Source organism: Rhinopithecus bieti, unplaced genomic scaffold (genome assembly GCF_001698545.2).
Source record: "Rhinopithecus bieti isolate Rb0 unplaced genomic scaffold, ASM169854v2 scaffold_9670, whole genome shotgun sequence".
NCBI lineage: Eukaryota > Metazoa > Chordata > Mammalia > Primates > Cercopithecidae > Rhinopithecus > Rhinopithecus bieti.
Window position 1 is genome coordinate 546,755 of NW_016806180.1, and position 17,622 is coordinate 564,376.

The window sequence follows — 17,622 nt, forward strand, 5'->3', positions numbered from 1 at the left end:
TTCTGTGGCTCTGCTGCCCTCAATCTCTCCTCCCCTCTGCAAAGTGACCAGTGCCAAGAAGGAGCATAAAGCTAGAGCAGGTGACCCACCCACTCCTAAGGATCACAGTGGGATTCCCAATCTGCCTCTTAGCTCATAAATCTGCTGCAGAGTCCACAGGAAGCCCTAGCTTCTCTGGCCATCGCTTCTCAGGACCACTGTCCCATTGTGGCTAGGTCGATTCTCCAATCTGATTCAAGCTCCCAGGCTTCTGACTCCCAAAGCCTGTGCCCTGGAAATCATGGTCACCAGCAGCACCTCCTCCCCTAACATCAGCTCCTGCTGGATAGTCCCTTCATTCTCCCATTGTGAAGCAGACCTGGCCCTTCCTGGGGACTCTGCTTCAGGTACATGTCTCAAGTTGGCTGTTCTCCACAGCCTTTCTACTATGCCTGGCTATCGTTGTGTGTGTGTGTGTGTGTATTTGGGGGTGGAGGGGGGTCTTTGCTATTTATTAGCATTGATTCTCCCTCCTCCATAAAGCACCCCAGCTCCCCTACTCCCAGTTGTAATCATTTATAGACTCTTTGCCTCATTCATCAAAGGTTTGAGCACTGACTGTCATCATTCCTGGCAATTTCAAAGCCACATACACACTTCATCTGACATCCTCGTCCTTGCCAGTGACCTTGTCCTCCATCCCACCCCAGCCACCCGCTCCACTGCCCTTAACCACAGCAACTCCAAAATACTCATTTCAAACACTCTGCTTTCTGACTGCTACCTCCTATCTATCCAGGTCACTCCCTCTCACAGCCTGAATCTAATAATTCTTTGCCCACTAGGACCACCAAGCAGTACCCTACTGCCTTGAATCCCCCTCATTTTCTCACTTTCCTTTTTCCTCGGCTTACAGTCCATCCCTTTAATCACTTCTGTACATACACCCTCAACAATCATGTCTTTCTATGATAGAATCCTTGAAAAAACCAGTTAAATTCAGATGTACTGAGTCTGCATCTGAGTGGCTGACTAGGCCAGAGTGAAAGAATAACTGGATAAACTGGGATCAACTCAAGTTTACGACCAGACATCAAGATGGATCCCTCAGGGCTGTCGAGCAACCCAGCCCCCAGTCAACTCACTTTCTCACACCGTGGGACCTTCTGTTCTCTCCTTCAACCTCTAACACCCTTTTCCCACCTTTATTCTCAACCAATGATCTTGCTTCCTATTTTACTGAGCATGTAGACACAATTGGAAGAAAACATCACTCTATAGCCACATCCACCAATTTACCTGTCTCTGATGGTGTACCCTGCCTGGTGGACAGCTGTGCCTGCCCCTCTTGAAGCCAGGCCCCGAGCATGTGCACTGGTGCCTGTCCCCTCTGGCCTGCTCTTTGCTTATACAATCAGCTCTTCTCTCTCCTGCATCAAAGCTCTCCCACCTGCTGTCTCATTCCCATCGGCAGACAATCCCTGTCCTTTCTCTGGTCTTTAAAAAGAGCTCCTGGGCCGGGTGCGGTGGCTCACCCCTGTAATCCTAGTACTTTGGGAGGCTGAGGCAGGTGGATCACGAGGTCAGGAGATCGAGACCATCCTGGCTAACACGGTGAAACCCTGTCTCTACTAAAAATACACAAAATTAGCCCGGCGTGCTGGCGGGCGCCTGTAGTCCCAGCTGAGGGAGGCTGAGGCAGGAGAATGGCGTGAACCTGGGAAGCGGAGCTTCCAGTGAGCCAAGATTGTGCCACTCACTCCAGCCTGGGCAACAGAGCGAGACTCCATCTCAAAAAATAAAAAAAAAAACAAAAAAAAAAACTGCTTTCCAGCAACTGCCCGCGCTGAATCACCCTGGAGAAATTCTCTACATTCATTGTTCTCTCATTCTCTTTCGAACCCACTTGTATGAGGTTGTTGTCCCCACCAGTGTCCTGAAGTCATGACCAACGTTACCAACAATCTTCACACACATATATCCCATAATTGATTCTCGAGTCTTTTTCTCTTCTAATTTTTTTTTTAACTTGGTTTCTGGAACATTCCACCTTCTTGATTTTCTTCTACTTTACCTACTTCTTCGCAGTATCATTTCTCTGGATTCCTCTCCCTTTCCTGACCTCGGAATGTTGGAAGTTTCCCAAGTTCTGTCCTTGGGGCTCTTCTCGTCTCCATTTACATAAAACTTTTGTCAGAATCATGAATTCCGAATGTGTGACACCACCTCTTCATGAACTTCTAACGAACACTTAAACTGTGTCTAGTAGGCATCTTAAACTTTACATACTCTATACAAATTATTTGATTCCCCAACCCCCTGGCCTCTGCTACTATTCTTCCTCCCCTGTTCTTCATCTCAGGAAACTGCCATAGTATCTTCCCAGTTAAACAACAACAATAAAACTCCCTGATTAAGGTGACTGCGTATCCCAATTTACACTGTCAGTCTTTAACATCCCCTTTAACTGCCAAAAATTCTTGGTTTGCATAATAAATTACAGAGCCATGCTTCCCTGGTTCTTTTTTGCTTCTATCTATCAATATTCCCTGTTGAGTCCTCACTCTAAATATATTCTGAATTTACCCACGCCTCACCACCTCCACTGCAACCACCCCGGTTGGGCCACAATCATCTTAAGTCTTGACTGCTGCTGTGAGTGACTAACTGGTTTGTCTCCTTTACTTTTGCTCTCAGTGGTTTATTTCCTACACAGAAGCCAAAGTGAGCTTTCAAAGAGTCTGCTCATGGCATTCCCCCTGTTCAAATCTTCCAATGACTTCCCACTGCCGTGAGAATGGAAACAGATATGGCCCAGCCACCTTTGACTTCATTTATCATCCTCTTGTCCCCCACTTCCAGCCCCACATGCTGTAACTATAATAGGTTCATTGCCCAGTGCACAGCAGGTCAATACACTGAGACCCTGGGTTGCAGCAGATGAAGAGATTTAATGGTAGGGCCGCCAAACGAGGAGACGAGAAGAAACCTCAAATTTGTCTCCTCCAGGAATTTGGGGTTAGGGTTTTTACAAGTTTTGGAGTGGACCAAAGTGTGGAGATTGTTGATTGGTCAAAGAGTGCAGGGTGAAGTCATGGGAAAAGGAGATGAAGAAACTGTATTCTCGTGCTGATTCAGTTCCCCTGTGAAAGTCTTTAAACTGGTAGTTGCCAGCTGTTCTGCTGAAATTCAGGATTTGCTTAAGCAATTCTTAAACAAAAACCTTCTAATTCTAATGTCAGGAATTTTATCCATAGGAACAATGGGGAATGGTCAATATCTAATGCTTTATGACTTTTGATTACAAGGAAATGGGTTAAAGTGCAGCCTGATTAATGCTTCGTTATAACTCTATTTCTGTCCAGAATTCTTGTTTACCCTGTGAAGACGGCTTCAATGCCTCTTAGCTGTTCCTAACCCACATTGTCTCACCTAGGGTTTTCTGCTTTTGCTGTTCCTTCTGCCTAGAAAGCTTTCCCCTAGCAATCAGCATGGCTTGGATGCTCACTTTGTTCTCGTCTCTGCTTACATTTTGTTTTGCAGAGACTGTTGCCAGGTCCTTCTTCACTGCCTTACCTGGCTTTGCTTTTACTCAGACAACTTGCTGTTACCCGTCATTGTATCGTGTTTGTGTCTCTCCCATTGGCATACATGCCCGATGCCAACTTTGTTTATTTTGTCTGACACTAGTTTATTAGACCCTGGAACAGTGACAAGCATAGAGTAGGGCTACTATAATAAATATTTGTCAGTAAATATTTATTCAAAAAAATTAATGACTGGTTGAAGGAATGAAGCAGATCTCTTTTATTTAATCGGTTTCAATAATCTGTGTGCCAAGCAGTTTACTCTCATATTTAGTTCTTTTAAAAACAGTGTGGCTACTGCTATCCTCCGGATTTCACAGACAAAGGAATGCAAGTGCAGAGAGGTCAAGGACCTTGCCCAAGGTCACTTGACTGGTAAATGGCTGCTATACAGCCTTCCTAATGTTATCAGGTCACAAATTTAAGACACTGTGGATTTTCACAAGGGAGAGAGTCTGGTGGTTTCTTGTAAATGATGACTTTGTTTAGTTTCTGTCTTCTCCATGGAATGTACACATCCTGAGAGTAGAGTCTTTGCTGGATGCATTTGTTGACTATGACTAAGCCCTGGCTTGTCTCAACTGCTTCTTCCCTAGCCATTGTGATGCCACTCAACACTGGCAGATATAGCTTCTCCCTGACCCTGGTCCAATGAGAGCCCCACCCAGGGCACTGCAGAACGGGAGCCATGGCCTTGTCTTCTGTTCATGCGTCTTGGCAGTGCCTTTGAACACTGAGCAGCCAGCTTGGCCTCCCTGCTCCAGACCACTGTGAGTAGCTTGTTAGCTTATCTGGTCCTTCTGCCTGGGCCACTGGCTTAAGTGTCTGTCTTCTAGTCATGTGCTCAGTGTCTGATCCAATCTTACAACCATTCTGGGAATAGAATACCCACATCTGCACACCCGTCCATCAGCCAAATGGCCTAACTTCCTCACCCAAATCTAGTGGTCCCCTTGCTTCCTTTTCTCCCTAGGCTGACACTTGCTCCACTGTCTCTAATTCTGAGGTCTATGCTAACTGAAATCTTTCCAAAATTCTCTCCTCCTGGAAAGCATTCTGGACCACAGACCTCATCCTGGATTGGGCCTGAGTTATTTTTTACTGTTATAACAACATTCTTGTTGTTGTTATTATTATAGCAGCCAATTTTATGAAGCACTTTCCACATAGTATTTCCAATAATTTTCACAGTTACTCTGTGAGATGGGTACTGTTATCATTCCCATTTTATTGAGGAGAAATCTGGAATTTAGGGACATAAGTAAGGTTGAACCCCAGGTCACCCACTTGGCATGTGGCCGAGGTGAGATTCAAACCCAGGTAGCCTGGTTTCCAAAGACACTTCCCTACTCCCAAATAGCCTTTGCAGGGTGCTGGACTGATGGTCCCCTACTAAGACAGGATGATTTGCCCCAGCCACCTGAGGGGTTCTTGGGAAGTCTCGTCCAATGCTAACTCAGCTTTGTTTGTGCTTATATCCTCCTGCTTCGGGTAGGAGTAAGGGAGCTTCCAACCTGGATCCCAGGCCACTTACACAGCCTGTGTCCCCTGCGCCTGGATGGACTGCCTAGCCCTGGACCGTTAAGGTTGCCTCATTTTTGATTCCCACATAGTGCTTGAAGCATGGAAGGTGCTGGAGAAATTTGGCTAAATGAATCACCATTGGCTTGTTAAGAGCATGCCATTGAAGAGAAAATTATTTATTATAAAACAAACCTGAAAAGGGAAAGGGAAGACTGAGTGCTGGAAGTGAGAAACAAGGTTGGAGATCAGGGAGATTGAGTTGGAAGAATATCCATAGGAAGGAGAAAAAAAGCACCAAGAAGCTCCATAAATCACAGCAGCAGTATTTTTGCCTTCATTGTCCTTCTTTATTTTATGTCCCTGGCACCAAACAGTTTATCATTCCCATTTCATGCGAAGTGCTACACAAATAGCAACTGGCCCAACAGCTGAATGGGAGATAGCAGTCTCGAAATAATAGCAAAACGTGAAACTATCTGAATTCTGGAATTTTCTGTAGTGTCCTCTCCACCCCCACCTCCAATGGCAGGTATCTTTGCCCTGCAGGGACACAAAAAGGCCAAGGGTAACAGACCTAGAAGGGAGGGGGAACCTTTTCCTGATATTTAGTGGCAAAGCTGAATGTGGGTTAATCTCACTCTTACATTCCTCTATTTCTGCCCTGCACAAGGCATTGTAGCCAGAAAACCCAAGATCACCTTCCGCTTCTATTGTAGGGTGTAGGGGGTGTTGAGAGGGTAGGTGGCAGGTGTTGGGTATTGGTGGGCAGCCCAGAGCTGAGCTGTAACACTTCCAAAGCTAGCAAGGGGGGCGGAAGAGGAGGGGGAAAGGAAGAGGAGAGGGTTTGATGCTTTCACAAAGCCTTAAAGGCAAAAATACTTGGACAAGAAAGCTTTTAAAGCAATGACTGTATAGCACTCCCCCATTCCAGGTCTTCTCAGAACTCATTGAGTGATTAGAGTTTTAACTCATTATTTAGAAATAAATACTTGGAAATCACTCTTCGAAGCCCATACTTTAAAATCCACTTCCCCACCCTCAGAATCTTATTTATACTTGAAAGGAAGGATTACTTTTTCCTTTGAAAAGTAAACTTTTCTGTCAGCAAATAATTACAGCCAGCACATTTCCAGTGGATGAGATTTGGGAAGGCCCTCATTCCTTCCCCTTTGCTTGTGGCCATCTAGCAAGGACTGAACCAAAGAACCCCAGCCCCATTCAATCAGTCATACTCATCATCAATTTCCCAGCATTTAATGTGTCCCAGAGAGGATGCTAAGAGATTTACACGTAGAATCCAACTTAAAGCTCTTGCTTTTAAGGATGAAGAAATTGAGGTAAGACACATGGCTGGAATCCAAACTGAGGATGGTCAGATGCTAAAGTGCATCTCATGAATCATCAACATCAAAGGAAGACCACACCACTAGGATGGAAGACAAGCGGGGCATCCAACACAGAGGAGTAGTCCACTCCATTCAGTGGTTTGGAGCATTTCGAGGCTGCTCCTCTCGGCAATGGAGCAAAGGACAAACCTCTGGTGGTCATTCAGCTCTTTCTCTGGCCGGCTCAGTGGCTGCAAAAGTAGACAGAAAGCAGAGCGAAAGCACTGAGCCGTCCATCCTCTGGGACAATGCTGAGCTCCTCTTTGACAGGAAGAGCTGCCGTGGTCCTCCTGGGGTCTGCCCCTCCCAGGTCCAGCAAACACATTTCCTATTACACAGGGGCCACGCTGAAGTTTACAATTGCACTGCCTCTCCAGCCTCATGCTCTGCACAAGTGGGGAGAAAATGATACCCCGGGCAGGAGGTTTCTCTTATCTCTTTTCTCCCTAAGTCTTCTGCTCAAAATAACAAGTCTGCAATGCTCTAGAAGGTGATTGCCATCATGACTGCTGCAAGCGCATGGGCTGTGTTGATAGGGGTGTCTTACCTCTGACCTCAATCTCATTCACCAGTTCCTATCTCATCAGGGAAACTGACTGCTGTCTGAACGTTTTATCAGGCAGCAGGTAGGAAGGACGTCTGTGAAAGCAAGAGGAGGTGTCAAAGGATGGTGTCCCCAGGGAACCAACATGACTAGAGGAAAATGCCACATGTTTTAAATCCAGAGGGCAGGCTCACATCCCTCTATTTTCCTGCAAAGCTCTAGCCATGCCTTTCAGTCTTAGGCCTTCTGTCTACCACCTCCTTGCTGCCGCTCTGGGCCTGCCCTCTTGAGTCCTTAGATGCTCCCAGTTTATTTGCAAGGATGCTCCTTCCTTCTTCCAGGGCTTCAGGATGTGCTTTGCTCTGTCCTTCAGGCATCACTGCCATAGACTGTGTTGGAGAGTGGCTGTCCTCCCTGATCCATCGTTTCTAAGAACTATGCATCAGCCACTTCCCTTGCTGCTGTATTATTAAGTGCACAGACACTGCCCTCACTCCTCCACAGCCAGCTGGGCAGGAGTGATCTCCTGACACACTCCAGAAAGCCTCTCTGGGGCCATCCTCCAACTGTGTCCTCTGCACAGGGAAGGCATCTGTAAGGCCTAAAGAATGGCCTAGGGGACCCTGTGCCAGCTCCCACCAGCACCACCCTGCAGAATTCCCTGCTCAAATGTCCGAGTCCACTTTTATGGCCTGCCTGGACCTCATGCTCAGGAACGTCTTCCTGGCCAGGCTCTGCTGCCTGCGTGCTCACCTCCAGGTGTGAGAGGAGTTGCGGGTGGCTGCTTTGGGGGCTTAGACAGAGTCTGGCCATGAGGGCAGGGGAGTTCACACAGAGGCATGGGAGCACACTCGTGAGGCAGGAAGAGCCAAGTGTGGGAAAAATGCTGGGGCTGGTGGCCAGGGTACGGGAAGGATGAAAATTCTAAATTTGAACCTGATCTTCCAAGTCATTTTAAAGTTGGGACTTAACTCACATACCATAAAATTTACCCTTTTGAAGTGTCCAATTCAATACTTTTTAGTATATTCACAAGATTGTACAACTATAATGACTATCAAATTCCATAACATTTCATCACCATCCCGCTAAAAAATAACCCATACCAATTAGTACTCACCCTCCTGGCAATCTTTCCATCTTTATAGATTTGCCATTTCTGGACGTTTCATACAAAAGGAGTCATACAATATGTCATATTTTGGGTCTGGTTTCTTTCACTCAGCATAATGTTTTTAAGATTCATTCGCGTTGTAACATGTATCAATACTTTAACAGTGGCTGAATACTCCACTGCACCACATTTTCTTTATCCACTCCTTAATTGATGGACATTTGGGTTATTACCACTTTTTGGCAATTATGAACAATGTTACTGTGAATGTTAGTTAATTTTTAGATGAACACATGTTTTCATTTATCTTGGGTACATACCTAGGAGTAGAATGGCTGGGTCATGGTAATTCTAAGTTTAGCTTTTGAAGAACTGCCAGACTGTTTTCCAAAGTGACTGTGCCATACTTTTCATTCTACTAGTGATGTGTAAGGGGTTCAGTTTCTCTACATCCTGGCAAACACTGGTTATTCTCTGTCATTTTGATTGGAACTATCCTACTGGATATGCAATGGTATCTCACTGTGGTTTTGTTTGCATTTCCTTAATGACCAACGACGTTGAGCACTTTTTCATGTGCTTTTCGGTAATTTGAATATTTTCTTTGTAGAAGTATCTATTCCAATCCTTTGCCCATGTTAAAAACTGGGTTAAGCTTTAATTGTTGAGTTGTGGGAGTTCTGTATATATTCTGGATACTAGATTCTTACCTAGTATATGATTTGCAAATATTTTCTCCCATTCTGTGAGTTATCTTTTCACTTTTTTGATGGTGTCCTTTGAAGCACAAAAGTTTTTAATTCTGATAATGTGCAATTTACCTATTTTTTTCTTTTGTTGTGTGTGCTTTTGGTATCATATCTGAGAAACTATTGCCTGATCTAAGATCATGCCTATGTTTTCTTCTAAGACCAGGCCATCTTGAAAGAAAAAATTCTCAAATATGGGGAAAACTTATTTAGTATTTCAGTTTGTTAACTGAATTTAAAATTATAAACATTTTACATATGGTATATAGCCCTCCATTACATGGTCTCAGGCCTTGTAAAATTCACAGTGGATCTTGACATTGAGTAGCAGAAATGACATGACGTCCTGAAGTGATGGATGTGTTAATATTGCTCTCTGGTTGTCTGTTTCTCATACATCCTGTCTTTGCATTTATTGTGTAGGAATTTCTCACCCATATGTGACTAAGCCCTGGCAGATAGTGTCTTCTGCTAACCATCATCATGTCTTCTAAGTTTTAGAGTACCTATTTAAATATTAAAACCAAATGTATTGAATCCCAGTTACTATTCATATTTTAACATCGATGACCCTAATTTTGACGTTAGCTCAGTGACTCCTTTTTAGATCAATACATAATCTTTAAGACATCCACTGAGGAGAAAATGAAGAAAAGTCATAATTATGATGTTGTCTGGGATGCTTGCTACGTGGAGAACTTTGGAACTTCACAGTAAGGTCCAGAGTAATGAGTAGGCCAAATTGCAGAGGTAAACTGAGTCACAGAGCAGCAAAGTGACTGTGTTGGAAGGACGTAGGTAGCAAGAGTTAGACCTGTAATAGAGTCAGAGTTAGAGCTGCCAGTCTAGTGCCAGCCATTTCTGAGCTAAGAGAGAGCCTTTCCCATGCTACAGGACCTTTCCTGGTGCCATAGCGGCTTCACTTCTTGCTCCTGTGCCTTATACCCTGCCCCATGCTCCTGCTGTCTCCTGTCTTAGCCAAGCCTTGGCTGCTGCTTCCTCTAAGATGTTGCTACCTGCTTCTCTCCGGGCTTCACATACTTCTCCCTCTCTCTCTGTCTCTTTTTAAAAATCAGTAATCACATAAAGTCAGGGAAACTCCAGATGATCTTCTATGGGCAGCTTTTTGCCCAGATGGGAGTGGTCAGGTGAAGACAGGTGCTTGAAATTCTTAATTCCTGTTTCAGTCCACTTCCTACTGAACAGGTGTCAAGGTCACAGCACCTCGCTGCCCCTTGGTACTAACTCCATTTCCTGTTGTCTGAAAAGGCAGGAATTAGATGGGCATAATGACAGAGCTCATTGTAAAACATTGACCAAGGCTGTAGGTGGCCGAGTTCTATCAAATTCCTCCATAAGCTCAATTGTCAGAACTGATGAATTAAAGCCCAGTTTCTGTTCTGTCTTAACAGGGGCCTTCACAATATACATGGCCTCTGCACAGGATTTAGATATAAATGAGGATCGGATAAGCATAATCCTAGATTTTAATTCGCTGATTTTGGCCTTTGGAAGTAACTACTCAGTTTTAACATCCAGAGTGACTATCAGATGCAAATGAAGAAGGAATCAGTATTCTAAATTGTCCCCCAACTCCAGTCAGTTATTAAATTGTGAAGGATTTGTTGCTAGGGAAGGCCAAGCATAATCCAGAGGAAACACAGGCAAAAGTTTACACTGCCTGGTCAGTGTGACCAGTGCTGGGCTTGGGGGACTCCCAACCCAGAAGCCAATGTACAAGCTGGGTGCTCAGAGGAACCTCTCCCTGCTAGCTGAAGAGTTAAAAGTGGGGAGACATGCAAAAACCCCAATGTACTGTGGAAGAAGTGGCTTCTGTGACCTGAAGCCTTAATTGAAGTCAGAAGATGTCTTTCCTCAACCCAGCCCGCCCTGCAGCAGGTGGCCCTATCACCTCCTTTCTCCACTTGCACAACAGACCCTTTATTTCATGGTAGACAAAGGTCTGGGAATGGGAGCATCTGTGCCAGATTATAAACCATACATTTTCCTGTGCTAAATAACTCAGACTTGGGACTCTCAGGAGTCTGGCTGCAGAGTAGTATAGTCTATCAACAAGTTAATTTTCTTCCCATTTAAGCACAGAAAAAAACCATCTTTTCTGATTGTTGTTTAGTTCAATGTGTCAGTTCAAACTTTGATCTTGCAAATATGGATTTCTTTATACTTCTTTCTTAGGGGTATTACCATTAAACTAGTACTGAGGCACAGTTCGGGGAGCACAAAGTCACTGTTTAAAGGCAGGAGTCCAGAAGTGCAGGGAATGGACATCTTTCGTAGGACCACAACATAGAGATTGACACTGGACACCTAAGACTGTATGCTGAGCACGTTTGTCTAGTAGCCATTGCCAAGACGTCCCAGTTGAAGTGCCCTTTATTATTATTCATTTATTTATTGTAGAGACGAGGTCTTGCTGTATTGCCCAGGCTGGTCTTGAACTCCTGACCTCCAGCACTCCTCCCATCACAGCCTCCCAATGCACTGAGATTATAAGCGTGAGCCACCACACCTGGCCAGCAAGTGTTCTTTACAATTTACAAAGCCCTGGGTGGGGCCACGCATGGTGGCTCATGCCTGTAATCCCAGTACTTTGGGAGGCTGAGGTGGGTGGATCATCTGAGGTCAGGAGTTCGAGACCAGGCTGGCCAACATGGTGAAACCCTGTCTCTACTAAAAACACAAAAATTAGCTGGGCATGGCGGGATTAGGTGAGTGCCTGTAATCCCAGCTACTTGGGAGGCTGAGGCACAAGAATCACTTGAACCCGGGAGGCAGAGGTTGCAGTGAGCTGAGATTGCACACTACATTCCAGCCTGGATGACAGAGTGAGACTTCATCTCAGAACAAAAACAACAAAACAACAACAAACCTGGGTGGGACACTATTATCTGTCCACCCACCATCTTCTGGGATTTTGTCCCCCTCCAACTGCACCATGTGGTTCCTGTAAGAGCAGTCATACTTTACAGGTCCTGTTCCCTTAGCCACAGGTGGTTGGGCAAGAATTGGTCACATAAACACAGATGGGCCAGTAGGATGTCTTCCCTAAGGTTTTTGGGAGCAGAACCAGTTCTCTCTGTTGTTAAAACAGGAGTTATGAAAGTTGGGAGTCATCACTGGCTTTGGTCTCTGACACGTGGAAGAAGTCAGTCTCCAGAAAAAGGCTAAAACCTCCAAGCACAGAGGTAAGAAATGAAGAGAAATTTCCCTGTAGCATGCAAGCTGCCAGTTCTGGGACAGAATAAATTAAAATAATTTATAAATAAAATATCCTTTATTAAAAATAAAATAATAAAAGAAAAATAATCAAATTATATTTTATATTATTCCCCCATGTGAAGGGGCACACTGCCTTCCTTCAAATAGTTTTTATAACATCCTCTAGCATCCTTATACAATATCCCCCATTTTGCCTAAACGTGGGAGCCCTGTTTTTTTGAAACCAAAATGGCTTTGATTGTATTACACACATCTCACATGAATCTCCCAACAATCCTGTGAGGTAGATATTATTACCCCAATTTTGGAAATAAGAGTGAGGCCCAGAGAGGTTAAGTAGTCTCTTCCGAAGTCATGTAGCTTTTACAAGGCAAAATCAGAAACCCACCCCAGTCTTGACTGACAGGCCCAAGGTGGAAAGAAATTCTCCTGCTTCTAGCTGTGTCAGGAGAAGACTCAGAGACTACAGTCTGCACTGCTTCACTCTGCCCTTGGTTCTCTAAGCTGTGACAGCCAAGTAGGCTTGGACTGGAATGCCTTTGAGAGTGGAGCAATTATAACAAGAAAGGTGTATTCCCTTAGTATGCTTCCCTATCAGCCTCATTTGCAGAATGTTCTCTCCAGCCCCTGACACTACTGCTTAGACTTTAATTCATCAGCTCAGCTGCAGATGGTGTCATCCTCTGGGACTTTGCTGGTTATTAACTATCACCAGCATTCTCACCCCAGAATGGGTTCCAGCTGACTTGGACTTTGGGTGAACTATACACTATTCATCCACTACCCCTTTCCCAGGCAAGATCCTTTCCAAGACCCCAATGATGCAGGCTCTTCCCTGTGTCCAGAAACCCTGATCCGGTGTTTCCAACTCAGCCAGGAGTTCTCAGTATCGTATTCTATTCTGAAGATGCTGCAGGAGTTTTTCAAAGGACAACCAAAGCTCCAGCTGCATGGGCACAGCTGGCCGGCCCCTTACACCTGTCTCCTGCCTCTCCTCACCCCACAGGGAGCCGCGGTCACCTCAGCAGCCATAGAACAACACAGCATTGCTCTCACCACGGTCCCACAGTAATTAAAAAGAAACACTCAGGTTAGGTGGCAGAGCCTAATCCTGTAGGCAACAAGACCATTAGAAAGCCCGCAGCCCATCCTTGGTTCAGCTCCCTCTTTCCCCTTTCTTTCTATCTGGGAATCCAGCTTGAGACCTAAGCAAGGGCTGGCCAGCTTCATTATTCATGGCCCTTCCTCGCCAGCAAATTAGGACTGATGTGGCTGAGGTTGGGACGTGGAAATCAGGACTTCGTATGGATCCGTTTCCTCTTTTACTAAACTCTATGTGGGGTAAACAAGGATTATAAACATTCAAACACAGAAAATAATTTTGTTTTTTAAAGAGGAATTCCTATGTAATTATGTCTTCTCGGCTCTCCTTTTTCCACAGGGCTCCTGCTCCTCCCTGTCCTTCCACATATCAACCTCGGTGAAGGGTGACACCTGAGCAGTCGGCCTCGGTTTTACAGGTGTGTGCTCCAGGGCTCTAGAGATCCAAAGCAAGTTATCCAGAAAGGCAATTGGAGAAACCACCTCCCTCAGTCAACGACCTTTGTCCATTCATAGATGTGTCTACGTCTATGTCTGTCTGCCTTCAAATATAAAATGTCCCAATGAAGAGCCCTGTGTTAAATGACTCAGGCCTAAGACTCCCACTAGCTCTATTACATCCAATCCAACAGTGAGATAATTGTCCTTGTTTTGAACGTGGCCTCAATTTTTCCTCAGAGTCATGTAGTTGAATGTGTCTGGACAAATGATAATTGTCCATCAAAGAGCAATATTCTTATTCTCTAGCTCTACTCGAAGGGAACAAAATGGAATGGCCAGCTGGTGCCAAAATATAGCTTAAAATTACCAAGCCATGCTGCCTCATGACAGGAAGTTCAGAAGACAGGACACCATATTTGATGATGACAGTAGGAGTAAGAGTACCATTCACAACTTAAAGGATCTACAGGCTGTCCAAGAATCAAAGGCTTAGGTTCTTAAGCCAAGTAAATAAAGAACACTTGCATCTGAACACCCTCAAAGATCCCACTAAGCTCTCTGGTCTTCAGAGATCTGATACACTCTCAAAACTTCCATTTTTAAACACTCCCAGAAGAATGATTAAACCCAAAATTTCTAAATTATGTGACACGGTTTGGCTCTGTGTCCCCACCCAAATCTCATGTTGAATTGTAATTTCCAGTGTTGGAGGTGGGGCCTGGTGGGAGGTGATTGGATCACGTGGGTGGTTCCTAATGGTTTATCACCATCCCCCTAGTGCTCTCTCGTGATAGAGTTGTCACGAGATCTGGTTGCTTGAAAGTGTGTAGCACCTCCCACCACTCTCTCCTGTTGGCCAGTGAGGATGTCCTTGCTTTTCCTTTGCATTCCTTCATGACTGTATGTTTCCTGAGGTCTCCCCAGAAGGAGATGCCTGTACAGTCCACAGAACTGTGAGCTGATTACACCTCCTTTCTTTATAAATTACTCAGTCTCAGGTATGTCTTCATAGCAGTGTGAGAATGGACTAATACAGTATGCATGTCCTTTTATTGACTTAGATAATGCACAATCAAACTTCAGTTGTGGGCACTATGACTCGTGCCTGCAATCCCAGCTACTGAGCAGGCTGATGTAGGAGGATTGCTTGAGCCTAAAATTTATAAAAAATAAAGCAAAAGACAAACAAAAAATCCTCAGTTGCATAGAAATATGAAACAGGGAGATTAGGCAGGTAGTTTGTTATAAGAAGTCAACCAAGAATCAGAAGGAATAACAATAATACTAGTTAAATTGATTGAGTACTTACTTTGTGCCATGCCTTGCATTTTACTGAGTATTTTACATGTAGAATTGATGTAATCCACTCTAAAACTCTATGAGGTTAAGTAGCATTATCATCCCCATATTTCAGATGAGGCACTAAATGAGGAATCTGAAATGGGATTTGTTCTGTTGAAGAGGAAATTCTCAAGGTTGAGTTTCAGTTAAGTATTGAAATCAATGATGGTAAGTATTAAATTATACGCAATGTCAACTGACTCTTGAGTCAAGACTAGATACTCTGGGAGTTTCAAAGATGAAGCAGACAGAAACTTTGCCTTCAAGAATGTACAACTCTGGTATTCACTTTGCCTACAGACCATTTGTACAGACAAGACCTGTAGATGATTTCCATTAACTCAAAAAGAATTCAGATAGGTATTTGTCCAGGGCTTCCTCAGTGTCCCTTCTCAGTTGTAGATGTTCAAATGGACAAAAAATAAGTCAAAGCCTGCAGGGCTGCCCATAATGAAGTACAAGAATGAGTAACGCAGAGCATAGGTGTTCATGGAGTTGAGAGCAGCATGTCGGTAGACCAGAGAAGCTGAGGAATGTATGCAAGTGGAAGCTGGCCTTCCCTTGGGCCCTGAAAAATGGGCAGAAGATGAAGAACAGATATTCCAGGAGAAGGGGAAAGAAATATTATAAAAAGATGCAAGGAGGTGGGAATGAAACTGACCAGAGTATGGAGGGACTGGGGGTATAGCTGGAGGTAGGGTTAGTCAGGCAGGCTGGGACTGAAGAGGGATTAATCATGCCATTTCCCAGCATGTCGACTTTCAAATTCCTCTAGAAATAAATTTGAAGGAGTAAGGCAGCTGGTCATAGTGAGGAGTTGATCAGGCAGACCCTGCCTCATAACAGTGTCCTGTTGGCACATTCTCCTCCAGGGCTGGGGCTGTGATACATGCAAGATGACACCAATAACAGTTCCCTCCATCTTTGTAAGAAAAAGTTGATCCCTTCAAGAGATGGCTTGGAAATCTCTTGGTTCTTGGAAAGAGACTTAGTTGGAAGGTATAATTGAAGGTGAGAAGATAGTCTGGAAAAACAAAGCAACAAACCAATCCTAATAACGAATGCCCACACAGTTGTTTCAAAACAGTTACACAAAACTGGAAGTCAGCTGGACATGGTGGCTTACATCTGTAAATCCAAGTATTTTGGGAGGCTGAAGCAGGAGGATTGCTTGAACTGAGGAGTTTGAGACCAGACTAGGCAACAAAGCAAGACCCTGTCTCTACAAAAATAATTAAAAATGAAAACAAAAAACCCAAACTGCAAGTCTCCTAGTTATTCTGAATTTTGATGATGGCTTCACCTGCCCACAACAGCTCCCTCACTGATGGCTTGGTATCCGATATATCCTTCCTGCTTTGTATCTGCTATATACTTCCCAGCATCGCGCAGGCCTTGATCTCTAACTCAAGCATGCCCTGATCTCTAACAGAGATAGGCACATGCATGAGAGTGGCTTCCATCACACAGGCCATTTCTCTGACTCGTCACTGTGATACCTAACACTGCCAAGTGCTAAAGGAAGCCACTGAGTGCTCCAGACACTTCCCAGGCAAAAGCTACATTCTCTTATCCTATGTCACACACACTCAAGGAGGGGCAGAGTTCCTCGACAACTCTGTGTGTCCCAGACAATCAGGTGGGCAGGGGCAGGGATTGGATGAGGAAGGGGATGGAAAGCCAAGTGCGATAGTTATGTTCCATTCCACTGGAGAAAGAAGGGTGTCTCATGGCTTCAGGTGAAGGCCTGGAGCAGAGGTGGTCAAAGCGTGCTGCCTTTGCAAATGACGCAAATGGTATCCCACTGATTCTCCTCAAATTCTGGAACTCATGAAACACAGTGCGGAATGGTTGATGGGTTTGGAGACAACTTCTTAATGTAATCTAGATGAAGATACTCTGAAGAATGGGTATACAGCAGCTGGGTACACAGGAAACACCAGTCACTTTTGGTTTTGAGAAGAATTTCATTTCCTGTGAATATTATCAATAAATAAGTATATTTGATTTAGGGGGAATTTGTAGAACTTCACAGATATTGTCTCATAGGATGATTCCCAACCTGCATCAAAGAAATTTGCACCAAGCTGTTATTTTGACTATGAGTCAGAGATGCTGAGCTTAAATAATTTAAGGAGAAATTTGTGAAAAATTGAGAGACACTTTCTGTCTCTCTGTGTAGTTCAATTGTCTAGACTAGTATTTTTTAAGTTTTAAATCCCATAAACTTATTCTCTTTTATATATAAATATATGCATATATATGCATAGACACAGATATTTGCCTACACCTAGATTTCATGGGTTTTCTTGGGGCCTGCACCTTTTCATAGAGGTGTCTCTTTCAGGCTCTCTGTCATTTCATGATACAGAGTGGTGTGGAAGAACTAATAGTATATAGAACGATCTGTTTCAAATATCTCCTTAAAGATTATGTCTAAGCGCAGTTTTTAAAAATCAAATCATATTTTCAATTGACTTCTAGATTTATCTACTTAGAGCTGACTTTCCTAAAGATATATACTACAACTTAATGGCCATCTGATAAGTTCTTATTTCTATATGCTGGAATAATCTAAGAGTGAGGTCATCTGTACACTGAGCTAAAATAGTCTGAT

The 17,622-nt window shown here is 44.2% G+C and overlaps 1 long non-coding RNA gene across 1 annotated transcript; it reads left to right on the forward strand.

Moving 5' to 3' along the window:
* Window positions 1-4,231: 4,231 nt before the first annotated feature.
* Window positions 4,232-15,137, forward strand: LOC108531510 (uncharacterized). Its single transcript, XR_001886174.1, has 4 exons — window positions 4,232-4,336; window positions 11,995-12,088; window positions 13,564-13,642; window positions 15,079-15,137. It is a non-coding gene; the product is annotated as an uncharacterized LOC108531510 (long non-coding RNA).
* Window positions 15,138-17,622: the final 2,485 nt, after the last annotated feature.